The 19,153-nt window shown below is 34.4% G+C and overlaps 1 non-coding gene across 1 annotated transcript; it reads left to right on the top strand.

The window, feature by feature from the left end:
• The first annotated feature begins 7,346 nt into the window (after positions 1 to 7,346).
• Positions 7,347 to 7,428, top strand: TRNAS-AGA. The gene has a single exon. It is a non-coding gene; the product is annotated as a tRNA-Ser (tRNA).
• Positions 7,429 to 19,153: the final 11,725 nt, after the last annotated feature.

Below are 19,153 nucleotides of genomic sequence, written 5' to 3'. Positions count from 1 at the left end.
GCGGCTAAGTGGGGGAGAGTTTTCCAGGCTGTGGAATTGAGAATGGATTTTTATATTACTTGTTATTTTGGGTTGTGATGAGGGCGAGCCCATTGCCGCTCTTAGGGAGGCGAGTCTCTCACAACAATTTGGATTTTCTTAGAAAAATTGATTTGATATTGATTTGTGATGAATTTATGTTTTGTGATGAGGTGAGCCCACTGTCGCTCTTAGGAGGCAGTCTCTCACAACAATTTGGATTTTCTTAGAAAATTGATTTGATATTGATTTGTGATGAATTTATGTTTTTGTGATGAGGGGCGTAAGCCCACTGTCAGCTCTTAGGGAGGCGAGCTCTCACAACAATTTGGATTTTCTTAGAAAATTGATTTGATATTGATTTGTGATGAATTTATGTTTCAAAAGTTCTTTAAAAATGTATTTTGCTAGAATTCTGGTATTTTTGGAAAAGTTGGAAAAATTATTTGAGAGGTTGGTATTTATATATTTTATATATCATGTATTTGAGTATTTGAAATTATTAAGCCACTACCTGACCAACCCGAATGTCTTTAGAATCTGCAGGAGCAAGACCCTAGATTGCCTGTTCAAGTTTAGAGCTAGTCAGGGTTAAGTCCAAGACTGCAGCTGGGTCCCATACTTTTTCTTTATATTTGTTGGTATCGTGATCTTAGTAGCGGTTGTACCCACAAATTTGAGTTATTATATTTGTTGTATTTATGTATTTGAATCCTGCAGATTGGTGTAAAGTTGTAAATTGTAATTTGTAAGCCTCGATTTGGTTTTCGAGAGGTAGTCGGGTTTCCAGCTAAAAAAAGAAATTTTTAAGCGATGGGTGCCACATTTACCTCGGTAGAAGGGGTGGGTGTGACATCTTTTTGGTATCGAGTCATGAGGTTGAGATATCCCTGGTTGGTAGAGATCACGGGTTGTGATCTGAGCCTAAGTTTAGAAGTCATGTCTAGACTTAGAGGGTTAGTAGTGATTAGACAGAAAGTTAAGGGCCCAGTAGAAGTATTTAGAGTCTCCAATCGGGTTAAAACCTAAGTTGCATATTGGGATTGAGGACGGATAGTAGGTTTTGACATTTGAGACAGAGCTGAGTAGTGTACTGTGATCAGGATCATGTGTTGAGATATTTGTCGGAATTGGTTTTATTCAAAATGAGTTAACTTAAAGATGCCAAAGAAAGGTGTTTGGCATGCTTTTTATTGACTGATACATAGTGATTTGTAGTGTGATTATTTACTATTGAGCAGATTTGTAGCAAGAGAAACAGGGTCTTGGACCGGTAAGTGAAATTCAGTGATATCAGATTGATGTATGCTAAGGAAATTTCGAGGACGAAATTTTTTTAAGGAGGAAGGATTGTAATACCCTGAACCTGTGGATAACTGTTGAAAAATATATTCAGGGTATTACTACAGTTGCAGTAAGAATTTTCTACAGAGTAATCTTGTTGAGAAACCCCAAGTGGACAGAATAAGGACTTAAGTGTAAAAGTTTTTAAAAGATTTTGGGTTAAAGAGTAATAGAAAAAGGATTGATATGAAATGCTTGTGAAAACTAAGGACTGAAAGGTAAGTTGAAGGGATCATTTGGAAATATTGTGTTATAATCCAAGGACCATTGGATAATTTGAAAGGACCTTTTGAGAATATTATTTTATAATCCAGGGACCATTTGTGAGTTTTTCAGGGACTGGTTTGTAAGAAGTTAAGTTTTGAGGGACTAAAAGTGAATTTCGGCTGAAGAGTTAATTGAGAGAAAAAAATCTAGACTTTTGATGATTGTTCATCTTCTTCTCCACCATTTTTGCTACGAGTAACCCCGAGAGTTAGAGAAAAAGAGTGAGAGATTTGGAGAAATTGGAAGAGATAAAAGTCTCTAGTATTTGAGAGAAGAATGGATGAAGTATTATTTTGGTAAAGTATTTTGATGATTTATTTGTTGGTATACTTGAATGTATGTGTGTGTATTTTGGATTGAGAAATGTAATTTTTTTCTTGAGAAAGAAGAAGGATTTATGATGAAAAATGATGAGTTATTATTAATAAGAGTTATTGCTTCAATTTTTGGTTGGAAAAACACTTGTATTTGAGTTGGAATTTGCTTGAAATGGAGGTGAGTTCTGACGGATTCTTGTAGTATTACTCGTAGCACCGAGATTAGGGTTTGGTTTGATTAATTAAGTTGATAATTATGATGATTAGGAGGTTAATGATAATGGTTAGATTGAAATGGGTTGAGTTAGTCCAATTGATTTGATTAGATCAAACCAAGTTGGATCGAATTGATTGAGTTGAATTGATTTGGTTGAGTTGAGTTGATTTGGTTGAGTTGGGCCGATCAAATCAAGTTGAGATGGGTTGGGTTTGGTTCAGTTGATTTTTGGGTTAAGGGTTTTGGACTGAACCAAGTTGGTTCAAATGGATTTTGAATAAGAATTGAGTTGGTTCAAGCTGGTTCGAGTGAAATTAAGTTTGGTTCAGTACAATTAAGGTTGGTTCGATCGATTCACAGATGTTTAGCCCTGAACCCGAGTTTGTTTAAATACAACCCGAAAGGCAATTGACTATGCAAGGTCGGGTTTTAACCGATTGGAGTGAGTGGGCCCAATAGAGAGTCTATTATTGTTTCTTGTATTTTCTTTTTGAGTTTAAATATGTTATTTATTTTTATTATATTATTCTGTTAGGTGTTGTTCGGGCCTTGAGAGGGAGTTCCGGATCTAGGAAGGAACCCAAGGACACCGAGTGAGTTGGTAGTGGCTATTATTTTTTTAATATTAATTATTATTATTATTTTGAAATAATTGTTTAATAACTAGTATTTTTGGAAATAATTATTTAAGTATTTCATTTTATCATGTTTAATTTACGTATAAGGTTAAAAATATATGTATATTTACTTGCCGTTGATGTTCCCGACAATCGTATTGATACATCGGTTTCAGTATAATTATACGTGATTTGTAGAATAGTGAAAAATACATGTATATGTGATTTAATTATTCAATTCATGTATTTATTTTTTTGATGGTTATATATGCTTTTGATTTGGAATGATTTGTGAAATCATGTGAGCGTTTTAAAATGTTTTACCGACAATATTTGTGGAATTGGTTTTCATTCCCGGAATAGGAATGGTATCATGGATCCGGATTTTACTTGGTTTTACGCATTGTTATACTTTTGACATCGGGCTTTGTGGAAATGATGTTTATTTTTCGTGATGTGAATGCTTGTCCCGGATAAGGATCCTATGATGTGATTTATACAGATTGTTTTATTCTTCTGTATTTACATGTTGGTTTTGGATGGTGACGCGGGCTGAGGCCCCGACTCATGCGATGAGTGGGTCCCCACGCGCCGGCCTTTAGAGGTGGCGTGGTGGACTCGAGTGTTGATTTGTCCGGATCGGGTGGGAGCGTAGAGCCCACGATTGGATTATACATCGGGATCCTAGAGTCACCACATGGGGACCGATGGGCCAACGCTCGAGTCGCGAAGACCTTGGCGGCTCCCAAACCCTAGTCGCGACTGCGGCTAAGTGGGGAGAGTTTTCAGTCGTGGAATTGAGAATGGATTTTTTTATATTACTTGTTATTTTGGGTTGTGATGAGGGGCGAAGCCCACTGCCGCTCTTAGGAGGCGATCTCTCACAACAATTTGGATTTTCTTAGAAAAATTGATTTGATATTGATTTGTGATGAATTTATGTTTTGTGATGAGGGCGAAGCCCACTGTCGCTCTTAGGAGGCGTCTCTCACAACAATTTGGATTTTCTTAGAAAAATTGATTTGATATTGATTTGTGATGAATTTATGTTTTGTGATGAGGGGGCGAGCCCACTGTCAGCTCTTAGGAGGCCAGTCTCTCACAACAATTTGGATTTTCTTAGAAAATTGATTTGATATTGATTTGTGATGAATTTATGTTTCAAAAGTTCTTTAAAAATGTATTTTGCTAGAATTCTGGTATTTTGGAAAAGTTGGAAAATTATTTGAGAGGTTGGTATTTATATATTTTATATATACTGTATTTGAGTATTTGAAATTATTAAGCCACTACCGACCAACTGAATGTGCTGTAACTGCAGGAGCAAGACCCTAGATTGCCTGTTCAAGTTTAGAGCTAGTCAGGGTTAAGTCCAAGACTGCAGTGGGTCCCATACTTTTCTTTATATTTGTTGGTATCGTGATCTTGTAGCGGTTGTACCCACAAATTTGAGTTATTATATTTGTTGTATTTATGTATTTGAATCCTGCAGTTGGTGTAAAGTTGTAAATTGTAATTTGTAAGCCTGATTTGGTTTCTGAGAGGTGTCAGGTTTCCAGTTAAAAAGAAATTTTTAACTGATGGGTGCCACATTTACCTCGGTAGAAGGGGTGGGTGTGACAAAAAGAACCTAGCCTACTTAGAAGGACTGTATAGGGAATTAAACTTTAAAAAAAAATTATAATATATAAAAATGTTTATTTTAACCTAAAGAATACAGATCCGTTTGGTTGGAGGGAATGAGAATATGAGGATGGGGATAGGGAAGGGGATGGGGATGGGGATGTGGATGGGAATATAAATAGGGAAGGGGGATTGGGGATGGAAACAAAAATAATGTTTGGTTTGAGGGAATGGGGATAGGAATATGAGAGAGTATAGGGGAAAATTTTAGTAAAATTATTTTTTAAATGAGTTATTAATGTATTCATTTTTTAAATAAAATTTTAAATATATACATTTTAATTGATGAATGCAATTTAATTATTTTTATTTAAAATAAACAAATGCCCAAATTTAATTATTTTTAAATCACTAAAATATAAATAAATCTAACATTTTAAAAATAAATAAAATGTATATTATGTCATTTCTTAATTTTCATTCAATACAATGTAAATAAAATGTGAATCACTAAAATTTAAATAAATATAATATTATAAGGAGTAAAAATATATTTACCTCATCAAGACGTGCTCAATCTCCCCAAAATGAGGGGATGAGCATGAAGAATTTGAGGGGCATCCACTACCCTCCTCAATCTCTTCTTATGCCTTTTGGTGCATGTCCAAACATGGGCATGCATATGCCATAAGACCTTGCATCCAAATACACCGACAAATAATTGTGTCACCCACCCCAAATTCAACCTCTGCTCTCTATTAATTGTGCTTTTGCTTCTCTATCTCTCCACCCTATTTGTCACATTTTTATTTAATAAAATCAAATTTCCATTTTATATGAATGACTTAAATATGTTTATTTCGTTTTTTTTTTTTTAAGAAGTCATCAGATGTGGCCCTCCACTTTTAAAGTTGAGATAAACAGTGTTTTCAGACCCGGATCGGACCGGGCGGTCGGACCGGGTTGACCCAGACCCGGCCTTAAAACCGGTCCGGTTCAATATATAAAACCGGATTTTGATAAAACCGGGGTTGAACCGGCAATCCGGGCGATCGAACCGGTGACCCGGTGACCCGGCCGGGTCATCAACCAGGGTTTGCACCAATTTTTTTTTTAATTCTTATTTTATTTTTATAATATATTAATGTTTGGGGGTTATAATGTAAAATTATAAAACTAAAGAAGGTAGAGACTAGAGGTGAAAGATCGGGCTGGCCGGGACGCAGTGTGGCTCGAGACCCATGCGATGCTCGGGCCGGCCCGGCCCGACTTGCAATCATCCTGGGCCGAGCACGGCCCATCAGTACAAGGGGTCGGCCCTGACCAGAGCACGCCCGAGCCCGACTTGGGTGGGCAGTCTTGGGCACTGCCCTGACCCGCTTTTTAATATTAAATTATTTAAATTCTTTAAAAAAATATTGTAAAAATTGTAAAAAAATACTTTTAAAAAAATACTAAAAAAATATGGAATTTTTTTAAAAAAATCTAAATATCATAAAAATATAAGTTTCTTGATTGTAAAAAAATATACAACACATAAAGACTATAGAAAAAAATAATTAAAAAAATATGCAAAAAAATTTTTAATTTACATGAATACAAAAAGATAAACTTTTTTTAAATTTAACATAATATTAGAAAAATAAAAATTACATAGAAAAAAATAGAAATAAACTAAAAAAATAAATTACAAATAGATATAGGAAAAAAATTGCCATTTATTTAAAAAAACTATGAGGACAACTTAGAAAAATTACAAACTTCGAAAACAATTTAGAAAAATTACAAAGTTCGAAAACAATTTAGAAAAATTACAAACTTCAAACTTCATTTGATTAATCTATTTCTTCATCAATACGGGTTAAAGGGGCTACAAATGTCATTTTCCAATATTTAAATTAGTTGGGGAAACAAATACAAAAAAATAAAAATCAGGGCGTGGCAGTGCCGGGCTCACGCAACGGCTAGTGGCGGGCCGTCTGGGTCAGGCTCAGCGTGCTTGGGCCACCCAGCCCAGTGCGGGCAGCTGAGCCACCAAAAGTGTGGCTCGGCATCGTAGTGGCCGTGCAGGCCGTGCACGCACCCAACTCGTCTTTCGGGTCGTGCAGGCTCGGGCCCAGGCTGCAGCCCGCTTTGCACCTCTAGTAGAGACCAAGGGAATATTTTTATTTTAATCTTTTTATGAATTTTTTAGTTGTGTATTTCCTTGTGAATATTTTTATGCTTCTCAATTAATTTTATATTAGTTTATTCTTATGTTATTGGGTGTATTTTACATTTTTAATATGGTGTACTTCAATATTTATTTATATAAAATACTCGCTTAAATTTGTAAAAATCATGTTTTTATTTTTTTTATTTTTTATTCTTCAATATTTAATTTTTTTAATTATATATAACTAAAAATTATATTATTTTTAATAAAAATTAATGACCGCGGTTCAACCCCGGTTCAACCCCTCGACCCCTGACCCCTACCCTTCTCCGGGTCAATGACCGGTCCGGGTCTAAAAACCTTGGAGATAAAGTGAAGTGGAATGCAAACTTAAAATAGTTGTGTTTTTTTTAAAAAAATAAAATCAAATATAACATAATTATCAATAATATTTTTTCAAAACTTTCAAAGAATTAGAAAATACTGAATTAAAATCTATGTTTTGTATTACATATTTAATTATGATTTTTGAGAGGATTTATTGAAGTAGTTTTATTTTGTTTTTTCATGATTTTGTTTGGTGAATATATAAATAATGACTAAAATTATTTAAATATATTTAAAAATTTCACAATACCTTCAGTAAGTAAAAGTCATATTTAAAGCAATTTTTTTATGTATTGATACTGACTGTGTAAAAAAATAAGTATTTAAAAAAAAGTAGTTTTCCCCAAAATAAGTTTTTTTATTATATATAAATCTTAAAATTTGAGTACAAAAGTAAAACAGTGGTCGTGCCGGAGTGGTTATCGGGCATGACTAGAAATCATGTGGGCTCTGCCCGCGCAGGTTCGAATCCTGCCGACCACGTTAGCCCTCAATTTTTTTTAATAATAATGGTATTACAATCTTTATCTTAAAAAAGTAACTCAATCTTTATCTTAAAAAAGTAACTCCATTTCGTTCATGATTTACATCTTTAAAAAAAAAACAGAAAGTAGCTTGTTTTCATGATTATTTCCATGAACCTGAAGATAATACATTTTAGTGATTTCGCCCTAATATAGCATGGTTTTTTTTCCATTTATTCCTCTCATTTGAGACATGGAAGATTCAATTTATAACTCATTTATATTTTATTTTATAAACAAATACTCCCTATGTTCTTATATATCATGGAATTAATAAGAAAAAAAGGAGCCAAACAATAACCAAAGGAGGCCAAACTATATATATTTTTATAAATATTTTTTGAAAAACATAATTTTTTAAACCATATATAATAATTTATAAAAAAACTAGGGGTTTTATAAAAAATTCTCTTTTAAAAAAAATTAATAGACATGTGAAATTTGTCAGAGTTATAAGAATATTTTGAATATTTTGTATTTTTGTCAGCTGGAATGTGTTTCTTGTTATTATATAAATTAAGATTAACTGTTTGGCTGCAAAATAAAAAAATATGGCATAATTTTATTATGCAGGAAGTGCAACTGATTATTACAGAAATTGTGGCATATTTTATTCTTATAGAATGAGTGTTTGGGTAACCAAAAAAAAATTACGGAGACTTGACGATCAACGAATGGACCGCCGGTGGATCAATGGCCGGTCGCCGGAGGTCGGCCGAACCACCGGTGGCCGGTCGTCGGAGGTCAGCCGGTAAGCGGTCGGACCGCCGGAAGTCGGCATGACCACCGGTGGACAGTCGGCGTGTCACCGGAGGTCTGCCGGATCGACGGTCGATTGCCCAAGGCCTGCCGGACCGCTGGTGGCCGGTCACCGAAGGTCGGCCGGACCACTGATGGACAGCCGGTGTGTCACCGGAGATCGGCTGGACCGGGGGCCGGTTGTCGGAGACTGGCCGGACCACTGGTGGCCGGTCGCTGAAGGCGGTCGCCAGAGGCTAGCCGGACCGTCGGTAGGCCCATGGCTGGTGGCTGGATGGAAAGGAAGAGAAAAACTTTTTACAATGAGAAAATATTCCACTCTTAGTGAAATATTTTTTTATGCCATAATACCTATATTATGCCATAATTTTATACTCTAAAATAAGTACCCAAACAGCCAATATGGCATAATTCTCAGAAAATGTTAAATTATGCCATATTGTACAGATTATGGCATAATTTCTGACTATCCAAACAGGTCCTAAGATTTAAAAAAAAAAAACCCAATCCGCATTCAGCACATGGCTGTTGGGGAGTGTGGGGATATGAAGGTAAAAATACAAACCAATCATGATGTTTGATGTTTCAAATGGCATTTGGAGAGAGCTTAAGGACTATTAAGTTAGATTAATATTATGTATATATTTTTCAAACTATATATACAAATATATAAAAATTCACGGGCATTTGAAAAAGCCCAGGGCTTCATTCTTATATATTAAAAAAAAAATTAATTAATTAATTTAAAAAAATTCAATGAATATTTTAATGGGATTTTTAAAATTTTATTATCTGGATGTGATGCCTAAATTATATTAATGAAGATAGTAATATAGTTGGAATGCAATAATAATACTTGATTAATTGGGAATTTTACATAATTAATTATCATTTTGCTAAAGTACAAATAAATTAAAATTTTATAACATTTTCTAATGTAAATATATTGAAAGTTGTTTAATAAGAAAATTTTGTTATTATCAAAAAATATATTTTAATATTTTAATATTTAATTTTTATTAATAAATAAATTCTAAAAATTATTATTTTTAAATAATGATTAAATCAAACTGAATTATTTTAAATAAATATAAATTTTTCTCCAATTTGATTATTTAATATTTGAAAAAATTAATTTCAAATTTTTATCTCCAACAAGATATTTGAATTTTTATATTTTTAAAAGTTTTAAAATTTAATATTTCGAGAATTATATTGAACTTGAGGGTATAATAGGGGAAAATTCATATTTCCTCTAGAATTTGAGATTACCATTATTTCAAATGGTAATTATATTCCCAGTAATGTTGGTCAAGTTGTTACAATCCATAAATATGATATTCCCATCTTAAACAATTACAACAACAAAATAGGTTTTTTAGTGCCTTTTTTTTTTTTAATATTTTGAGGCATTTTAAAACGCCGCTAAATAATGAAGCGTGTTTAGAGATGTCAAGGGTGCGGGGATTCACTGGGGAATACATTCCCCGGCCCCGACCCCGAAATGAAACTCCCATCCCCGAACCCGGCCCCGAACCCGAATAAGGGGAATTTTTTTCCCGTCCCCGTTCCCGTGGGGATTTTTCGGGTTTAGGGATTCCCCGGCCCCGATTAATAAATTAAAAAAAATTATTTTTAATTAAAATAAAATTTATAAAATATTTGTTAAAAAACCATAAAAATTTTAATAATTGAGAAACTCATTTACAAATACGACCTAATACAAAATATCAACATACACAATCACTAATAAATTATTTCCAAATTTAAATTTTTTTTAAAAATACAATATAGTTAATATAAGTTTAGAATTTTATTTAATTTTTATACTAATGTTCATTTAATTATTAATAATTTGTTAATTAAATAAATATATAGGTTTTTTTCAATTTTTATTTAGATATTTATAACATAATATATATATATATATATATATATATATATATATATATATATATATATATATATATATATTATTTAAATCAAATATTTAATATTTCGGGGCCGGAGCGGGGCGGGGAGGATATTCCCCGTCCCTGGCCCCGACCCCAACGGGGAATTTTTTTTAGGCCCCGGCCCCGACACCCTAAAAAATTCCCCGACCCCGGCCCCAACGGGGTGGGGAATCAGGTTCCCCATCGGGGCCGGGACCAATTGACATCCCTAATTGTGTTGTATTTTAGCGTCGCTTTTCATACCAAACGGCGCAAACTTAGCGGGGTTTAGATAACATTTAACGGCGTTTTGTAATAAAAAAATTGTAACTAATTAACGACGTTTTTTAGAAGACACTACTAATTTAACTTTTTCTTTTTTTTAAAAAAGAAGAAGGTAATTTAGCCGCGCTTTTATGTGTAAGTGCCACTAGTTTACCTTCTTTCTGTCTTTTTTTCTTATTTTCTTATTTATTTATTTTTCTAATTTGTTTTCTCTTCTCGTCTTCACATCTTCTGGCATCATCATCATCATCTTCATCTTCTTATCTAAACTTCTACTTCTTGTTCCTATTTCACTTCTTTTCTTCTCTAGCTTCCGTTTCTTTTTTGCGACTTTCTCCACTTCCTTTTCTTTTCCATTTCTCAACGGAAGAGGTATTTATAGAAAATAAAAAAACATAGGCAATTTAGCAGTGTTTATTTTTAAAACGCCGCTAAATTTAAAATTTATGTCACAAAGGGCCAGGTTTAAATTTTTTTAGCAAATGACGCCAAATTTAAATTTAAATTAAAAAATTCATTTGGGCGGCGTTTTTTTTATAATAAATGCCACTAAAGAAATAAATCAATTTAAAAATGTTTATAATTTAATGTCATTTATTCTAAAAAAACGCAGCTAAAGGAATAAATCAATTAAAAATATTTATAAATTAGCTGAGTTTCTTGGCATTTACCTAAAAAAAAGGCTGCTAAAATAAAAATTTTAAATAAAAATTTAAATTTGCACATAACTTTAGAATTGTTAATTTTTTAAAATGCCGTTAAATTTAAACTTTTCGCACATGGTTCCAAATTTAAAATTTTTAGCAAATACGCCAAATTTAAATTTAAATTTAAAAATGAGTTTTGGTATAAAATGCCACTAAAGTAATAAATTAATTAAAAATATTTATAATTGCACGACGTTTATTGTATAAACGCCGCTACAATGAAAATTTTAAATATAAATATAAATTTATAGATAATTTTAGCGGCATGTATTTTAAAAACACCGCACAATTATAAATATTTTTAAATTGATTTATTAATTTAGAGGCATTTATTTTACAAACGTTGCTAAATTGAAATTTTTAAATATAACTTTATATTTGGAAATAACTTTAGTAGCTCTTATTGTTAAATCACCGCTAAAGGTTATTTGTAGTGTCGTTTAAAAAAAATATTGTTAAATGCCTAAATTTAGTTCCTTTTTTAAAAACGGCGTGAATAAAGTGCCGCAAAAACCTTTTTTTTGGTGTAGTGAATCAAACGAGGTAATGTACCTAGTCCACATCCCAGAGGGCAAATGGCACCTTAATTTCTCTTTACAATTTTTTTTAAATATAATTTTTTTTATTTAACACATTAACATTAGAAGAATAGTAACTCTTTTCTTTACCAAGTGAGAGATTGAAAGATTAACTTCTTCTCATAATATTGGTTGGTGAATGGCTTGTTATGGCGTGCTTGTTTCTTGCCTCAACATTTATGGGACACTTAAGCCATCACCCCTTAATACCAAGTTAGCATGTCGGAGCGGTTAGCTAGGCAAGTAGCTCAAAGGCGCAATAGACATACATCAAGAGACTCAAAAGTATAAGAGAGAAAAGCATAAACTCTCTATTAATGAGAAAAAGTTTTTACAACTAAGAGCTAAGACTCAAACAACCAAGGAGAAGCTAAAGTCCTCTTAAAAAAAGCTCCGGGTAGAATATATAGTTCATCCCCAACCCAATGGATGGCTAGTGTTAGTGCAACCACACTATTTAAATTGGCATGATTTGACACCAAGGCAAGATGACGTGGTAACCATAGTGACAAGGAATAATTGATGGCATGGAAAGCATGGTGACATGACAAAGAGACTTGGCTTGCAAGGCAAAATATTTTGAAGATCTTGGTGGAGCTATTTTTAGTATGTTTATAACTTGGAAGAAAATATCTTAAAGATCTTGGTGGTATTATTCTTGGTAACTTGTTCAAGATCATATCAAGACCATTCTTAGAGAGATATGATTGAAGACTAAATAGGGTGGAGCTTACTTAAAAAAATATCTATTCATGGTATGATTTGAAGAATCCTTGATGATTGAATTGATTGATTGAAGATCTATTATTGGGAAGATTTGAGGACCAAACTTGGATGAATTGAAGATCAAGTTTGGAGAATCTTTGAAGACCAAACTTGGAAGATTGATGACTAAGTTTGGCAAGTTCCATGAAGATGCACAAGGACGTGCTCCCCTTGCGAGGGGACTGCGTGATGAGGAACTAAGGAGGTAGGCTAGTTGCCGGCAGTCGGGATATCATGGTCATTTGATATCATGGTCTTCCCTTCTTCCCCACATGTACACTGCCTCGTCACTTGGAGGCCAATTTTATGAAAAACAATGTGCCAATGTTAGACTTGGGAATGCATTGAAGGAGGAGTGTTGGTCCATATACTTTTGTATTACATATGCATCCACGGCTAAAGAATTTGATGATTCGGTGAATAAACAGCATGCCACATCACCCGATGCATATCACTGGTTGCTTCATAAATTAGATATGTCACATTGGTCGAATTATTTGTTCAGAGGTGAATGTTGGGGCGAGATGTATTCAAATGTCTCAAAGTCGTTCAATGCATGGATCAATGAAGCTCGACATTTACTGGTGACGAAAATGATCGACTCTATACGGTATTTGAATGATGATTTTATTTAACGCTGAATTTTGGTTGTTATCATTTAAACCTGTTTGTTTTTGTTTAAATTTCAGGGTCTTCATTTAACTTTTTATCATTTAACAATTTTTGTTTCTGTTTAAATTTCAGGGTCTTTGCTTAACTCTGTTTATTCATCATTTAAACTTGTTTGTTTCTGTTTAAATTTAAGTTTCTTAGCTTAACAATGACTTACAATGTTTTATTATATGTGTTCTACGTCATACAGTTTCAAGCTGATGCGCATGTTATGCACTCGCCATGAGCAAGCGAACAAATGGGAGATATACTTATACCTTAACATACATAAAAAGGTAGAGGAACTTGTTGCAGAAAGCCGACATCTTCATGTTGGTCGTTGTGTCGATGATTGTTATAAAGCGATTGACAGTGCAACATCTCTGTGGATCTATTGGGTAAAACTTATTCATATCACAGGTGGCAAGTTTATGGTATCCCATGTAAACACGCTTGTGCTGCAATAATGTAAACAGACACAAACATTCATCGATTTATTAGCGGCTACTTCACCGTCGGCAATTACAAGTTGGCGTATCAGGAAGCTATTTTCTCCATACCCGACCGTGACAAGCCTACGGATGACAATCTAGAACTGCGTCCTCTTGTTACGAGAAGGCAACTTGGGCATCGAAGATGGAAGAGGATCAAGTCACAAGCGTCCGAGATCCGCGAGTTATGTTGTAGGCGCTACTACAAGCCTAGTCACAATTGTAGATCTTGCAATGAAACTATTGCAGACTAAGCATGGAGGACAACTTATATTAGTTATATACGAGCATTACAAACTATCGCATAATACTGTACATTTTGCTCGCCATTTATGAAAATAGTTTTTGTAAATAAACACAAATTGAAAAGAAACAAAACATAAACATTGATACTTAAACAGAAATATTGATATTTAGATATAAACACTAAAAGTTAAATAGAAACATTGATACTTATACAAAAAAATCGATAATTAAATAGAAACAATGATATTTATATTACAAATTAAACCTGGCCATCCTAGATGGAAGTGGATCGAGTCGCAAGCATCCGACGTCCGCCATAGTTAAACAAAAATTTAAATAAACACTAATTTAAATAGAAATGATGATATTTATGTACCAATCGTAGATCTTTAAACATAGACAACAATATTTCAAAAGAGACTACAATGTATAGGCTTAATGTTTTTGTCCTCCAGTTGATGTATCGGCTTTCTCACTAATGCCAGTTGTGCTCCCTTCCATAAGTATGAGTGTGACATACTTTAGTCTTAAATAAGGGACATCAGTATGCGGTAGCCAACACTTCCTCATTTTTGTCTTGGAGTGTCAATATCATGAATTAAGTGGTATGAGGTTGTCACCGTCTCGCCAAACTCCATCTTCACACAATTGTCGAATAGTTTTCGCTGTCAAGAAATACATTTTCAAGTCAGAATTCTGATTAAGAAACTACAATGTGTGTGCTCTATTTAGCATGAAATTTACCATGTCAATGGCGTCTCTATCGTACTCCTCACTCTCGCATGAAGAATAATGCATGTACTCTTATTTGTCATTGTCCATAACAAGAACATGAAAGTGGTCACTAAGGATTATTGGCAGAATGATGATATCAACATCATGTAAGTTACCAACGGCATCTCTGATCATAGAGAGAGTAGTCTCAGATGCGTCTTCCTGTTTGGACATAAATAGCGCCAGTGGCCGCGTGATGGAAGTGCGCTTCTTATACGGATATGGTACTTTCTTCAGTGACTTTTGAATTATTCACTCAAATGCGTCCATGACATCGTCTGTGACCATTTCCTTCCCGTCTAGCATTGTGAACAGGCTGACTCGTGTTGTGTTAACATAATCATTCTTCCAAACAACAGTCCTGATGTTAAATGGTAACACATATATTTAAATGACAACATAAATACTTAATCAGAAACTACAAATATTTAAATGAAAATGTAAATAGTTAAAAGGAAACTAATACTGTTAAATGGTAACACATATATTTAAATGATAACATAAATATTTAAGCGGAAACTACTTCTCTTAAATCGTAACACATATATTTAAATTATAACATAAATACTTCATACTTACGAGTCTATCCAGCAGTTCAAGAAGATTCTCATTATTTCCTGCTCGAATTTGTCAAGGCACGTGTATCTAGCGTATCTTTTCTTCTTGGGAAGAAAATTCTTCCCCACATCATCATACTGTTGGTTGGCTAGGATTGTACTGTCTATGTCAGTAAACGTTGTTTCTTTATTAATATTTCCTTGCCCTTCGTTAGTAGCATCCTTCGAATTTGAGTTATCACCAGAGGGTTCATTACCATGAATAACCGAGACATCTTTGACTCCCGATAACGGTCCTTTAGGTGATGTTGTTGACGGTTGTTGGTGCTCTATAATTGGTATACAAGTTGTTTCCTGTTGGTCCAACAATGGTTCACTACCAGTAGTTGCTGCTTCGTGCTGTTATGGGATTGTGTCTTCCTTCGATGAGCCGCTGTTGTTTGCTAGTTTTATTGAGACAGGGATTTCATTAACAAGAGATTCAATGATCCTGTCAATATCGGCCGTGACAACATCATCAACAGGAGACACATCCTTTGGAGGTTGGTCCATTGCAGGTGAAGCTACTGTTGGGGCAATTTCCTCAGACGCTAAGCTTGGGGCAATTTCTTCAAACACATCTCTTGTATTTGGTCGATCAACCACAGGCGGTGCTACTATTGTTTTAATGTCAGCCGGTGGAGGGAGAGATATTGTTGATTTTTTCTCATCGCAACCCTCTTCCAACGCGGCGTCTTCAGATGACCATCCTAATTACGTCATCGGCAAACGTCGAGGCTACGTTAGTAGCATCAGGGCTATACCTAGTAGCTTCGGTGCTGGGTAGTTCATTAGTTGGTAGGGGCATAGTACTCGACTATAAACTTCTTTCCAATGCCTTGACATGAGCAACAAGTTGGGGAAACTCTTTTGTTAGTATTTCGCACTCCTACAACAACCATGCAGTGACATCATCGGCTGTCGTCCATGGGGGGTAGGAGGGGGCTTGTCCGATGACAAGAAGTTTGTGCGCGAGTTGGGCTGGGAAAAGGGGAATTGCGTCGAATGCGCCTTAAAGAGGTTGACCTCTCATCTTTCGTTCGAGGCAGTGGTGCGGGAGCAATATCAACTCCAAGATGGGTGGCCCGAACAAAGACTTCTTTATCCGTATTCACGGTGACCAATTCAGGAAACTAACATTTGTAAACAACACAATCTAAGTGAAACCCCTCAATTTAAACAATAACCAATATTGTTAAACACTAAAAGAATATTTTTAAACGGTAACCAGTAAACTTAAATAATAACTAACATTATTAAACACTAAAACAAATTTTTAAAAAGAACATACTATTGTTAAATGATAACAAGTATACTTATACAGAAACAAAGTTTTCTACACAAAAATGGCACTCAAGACTGTTGTTAATGTAAAATGTGAAATTGTAACACACATTATTCATAATTTATTACCTTCTTTCCTTCGAGAGATGACAACATGGGTCTTATTGACGCTTGCTTTCGATAACTATTTTCACTATAACACAGTATCCTTGGGGTCTTACAAAAAATGTAGCTTTTTGCCGGTGTCGGTGCCAGTGAGCTCATAAAACTATATGTTCAGTGTAACCGCACAACCTTTAAGGTACCATGTGTTGGTCATCTTTCCAGTGCATCTTGCTTGCACTCGAGCGGCAGTTTGTGGAATGTCCTCCATAAGCCACTTGTGGATTGCCTATCCCCATGCATATCGTCCCATACCAAGTAGGTCATCTATGTAATCAAAGATGCAATTCGGAACTGAGCATGAGGTGTTTAGGAAGAGGATAGTACCTATGAGGTACACCATAAGGAGTTTTACAAAATTTTCTTCTTCTCCCCTCTACTGAATAATTTGGTCAAGTGTTTTCTTGATGGAGTCTCTGTGTCTTTCGTAGGTTTTCGATAAATACTTGTCTTCAAAAGATGAGTGTGTTTTCTTCTTCTGAAGTACAACTGCGTCTCCATCACATCGTAGAGCAAGAATGACAGCTACATCTTTAGGCCTGAAACTCAACAGGCTTACCTCGATTCTGAATTTATTGGTGCAATCATCATACTTTTGTAACAGAGAATCAGGAAGGGCCCTCTCTTGGAATACAGGTTTCAGTTCAGTGAGTGCTGTAAACGGTGCCCTTTGGATGATCTTCCAGTGTCGTCCACTCATGTGAACTTTAAATTCACACATAGTCTTCACTACCGGTGTCAAGTAGCATCCCCCATTAACTAGGCTGACCATCATAATCATAAGCCTACGACAATAGCAATATATTAACCAGTATTCAAAACTCTTAAACGGAAAGCTACGCTTTAAACAAAAAACCGACAACTTAAATGGAAAACTCATTTCTTAAACTGATACTATTAAACACTCCATAATGCAACATACACATATGATATTGCATAATAATCAAAAAATCTATTTAGAACTCTTAAACGGAAAGCTATGTTTTTAAACAGAAAACTCAATTCTTAAATTGAAACCTCATTTTTTACACTGATACCATTAAACACTATATACTGCAATCATATCAAATTAAAGGGGAAAATACATTACAAACATTACATAGCATAATGAGATTGCAAAACAATCGAAAAATCTCCTTTAGTACAATATTATCGCTTTTGATCGTGTACATAGACGAAAATGAAAAACAAAATAAAACCCTAGCCGAAAAATCTCCATACAAACTATAGGATCATCCAATAATAACACCATAAAACCAAAAAATCTCTCTTTCTAACAGAATACTTTATAAATAAACTAGAAAAAACCCCACAAAATGTAAAAACGAAAGGAAATTATATAACAACTTCAACGGTGCCCATCTCGCCTCAATACCTTAGAGTGCAAACTGATGAAATGCTGAACAATTGAGCGGGAGTTCTACTTCAAGATAGTGGTCCGATCCTACAGAAGATGCCCAGGCAATGACAACTTTGGAAAGGGAAAAGCTGAAGAGACAACAAGAGAAAATAACCGGCGCCAGTAATTGTGATATCTCGGGATTACCCAAGAAAAAAGAAACCGCTTCCTCTCAAAGCGGAAAAATCATTGCAGCCAAGGGCATTATGGTCAAACCATGTCTCACTGCCACAACTTCCCATGTAAGGGACAATTTTGTCCAAAAAATTCAAATCTAACTCCGTTACATGATTTGTGTGTGTGTGTGTGTGTGTGTGTGTGTGTGTGTGTGTGTGTTGTGGTTTGGGTGGGTGGGTGGGGGGTTTCAAATTCATTATATTCAAAAGGAGGGCCTTTTTATGGATACTCAAATTTAGGTGGACAATTTGTGCATATTGCAAACTTAGAAGGTGTTTTTTGGTAATTTCCTGTATTTTTAACAAAAATAATTTTAAAAAGATAATATAATTTTTTATAAATTTTATATTACTAATTAATTTAATTATTTTTTAATTTATGTGGAATATTTAAAATTAAAGATAAATTATTTAAATAGTCACCCAACTATTCGTTTACTCTTATTTGAGTCACTGAATTAAAAAAAAAATTTCAATCAGGTATCCTAACTTTACATTTGTGTTCAATTGGATCACTGGACTAACTTTGTTAACAGAATTCTCACGTGACTGTCACATCATGCCAATTGCCACATCAGCAGCATATCACATTATGCCTCTGTTGGGATCTTATCACTCTAACAAGAGAATTATCATGCGAAAAATACATGCCAAAACGCAGCAGATAACAAAATTTTTAATGGCAAGTAAACATGATAAAACCTTAGCGCATGCCAAAACTAGGATTAAATTCTAAATAAATAGATAATTAAAAGTTATATCTTTCTTTTGATGATGATTCTGAACGCACCCTTGTTTCCCCGAAATCGAAAGGGACTGTGAATTGCGACTCTCCTCTACTATTATGTACACACGAATGCCTCTGGGTATCAAGCAG

Source organism: Dioscorea cayenensis, chromosome 14 (assembly GCF_009730915.1).
Source record: "Dioscorea cayenensis subsp. rotundata cultivar TDr96_F1 chromosome 14, TDr96_F1_v2_PseudoChromosome.rev07_lg8_w22 25.fasta, whole genome shotgun sequence".
Lineage (NCBI taxonomy): Eukaryota > Viridiplantae > Streptophyta > Magnoliopsida > Dioscoreales > Dioscoreaceae > Dioscorea > Dioscorea cayenensis.
Note: the sequence above shows the minus strand (reverse complement) of the source record. Positions and strands in the feature narration are given on the sequence as shown.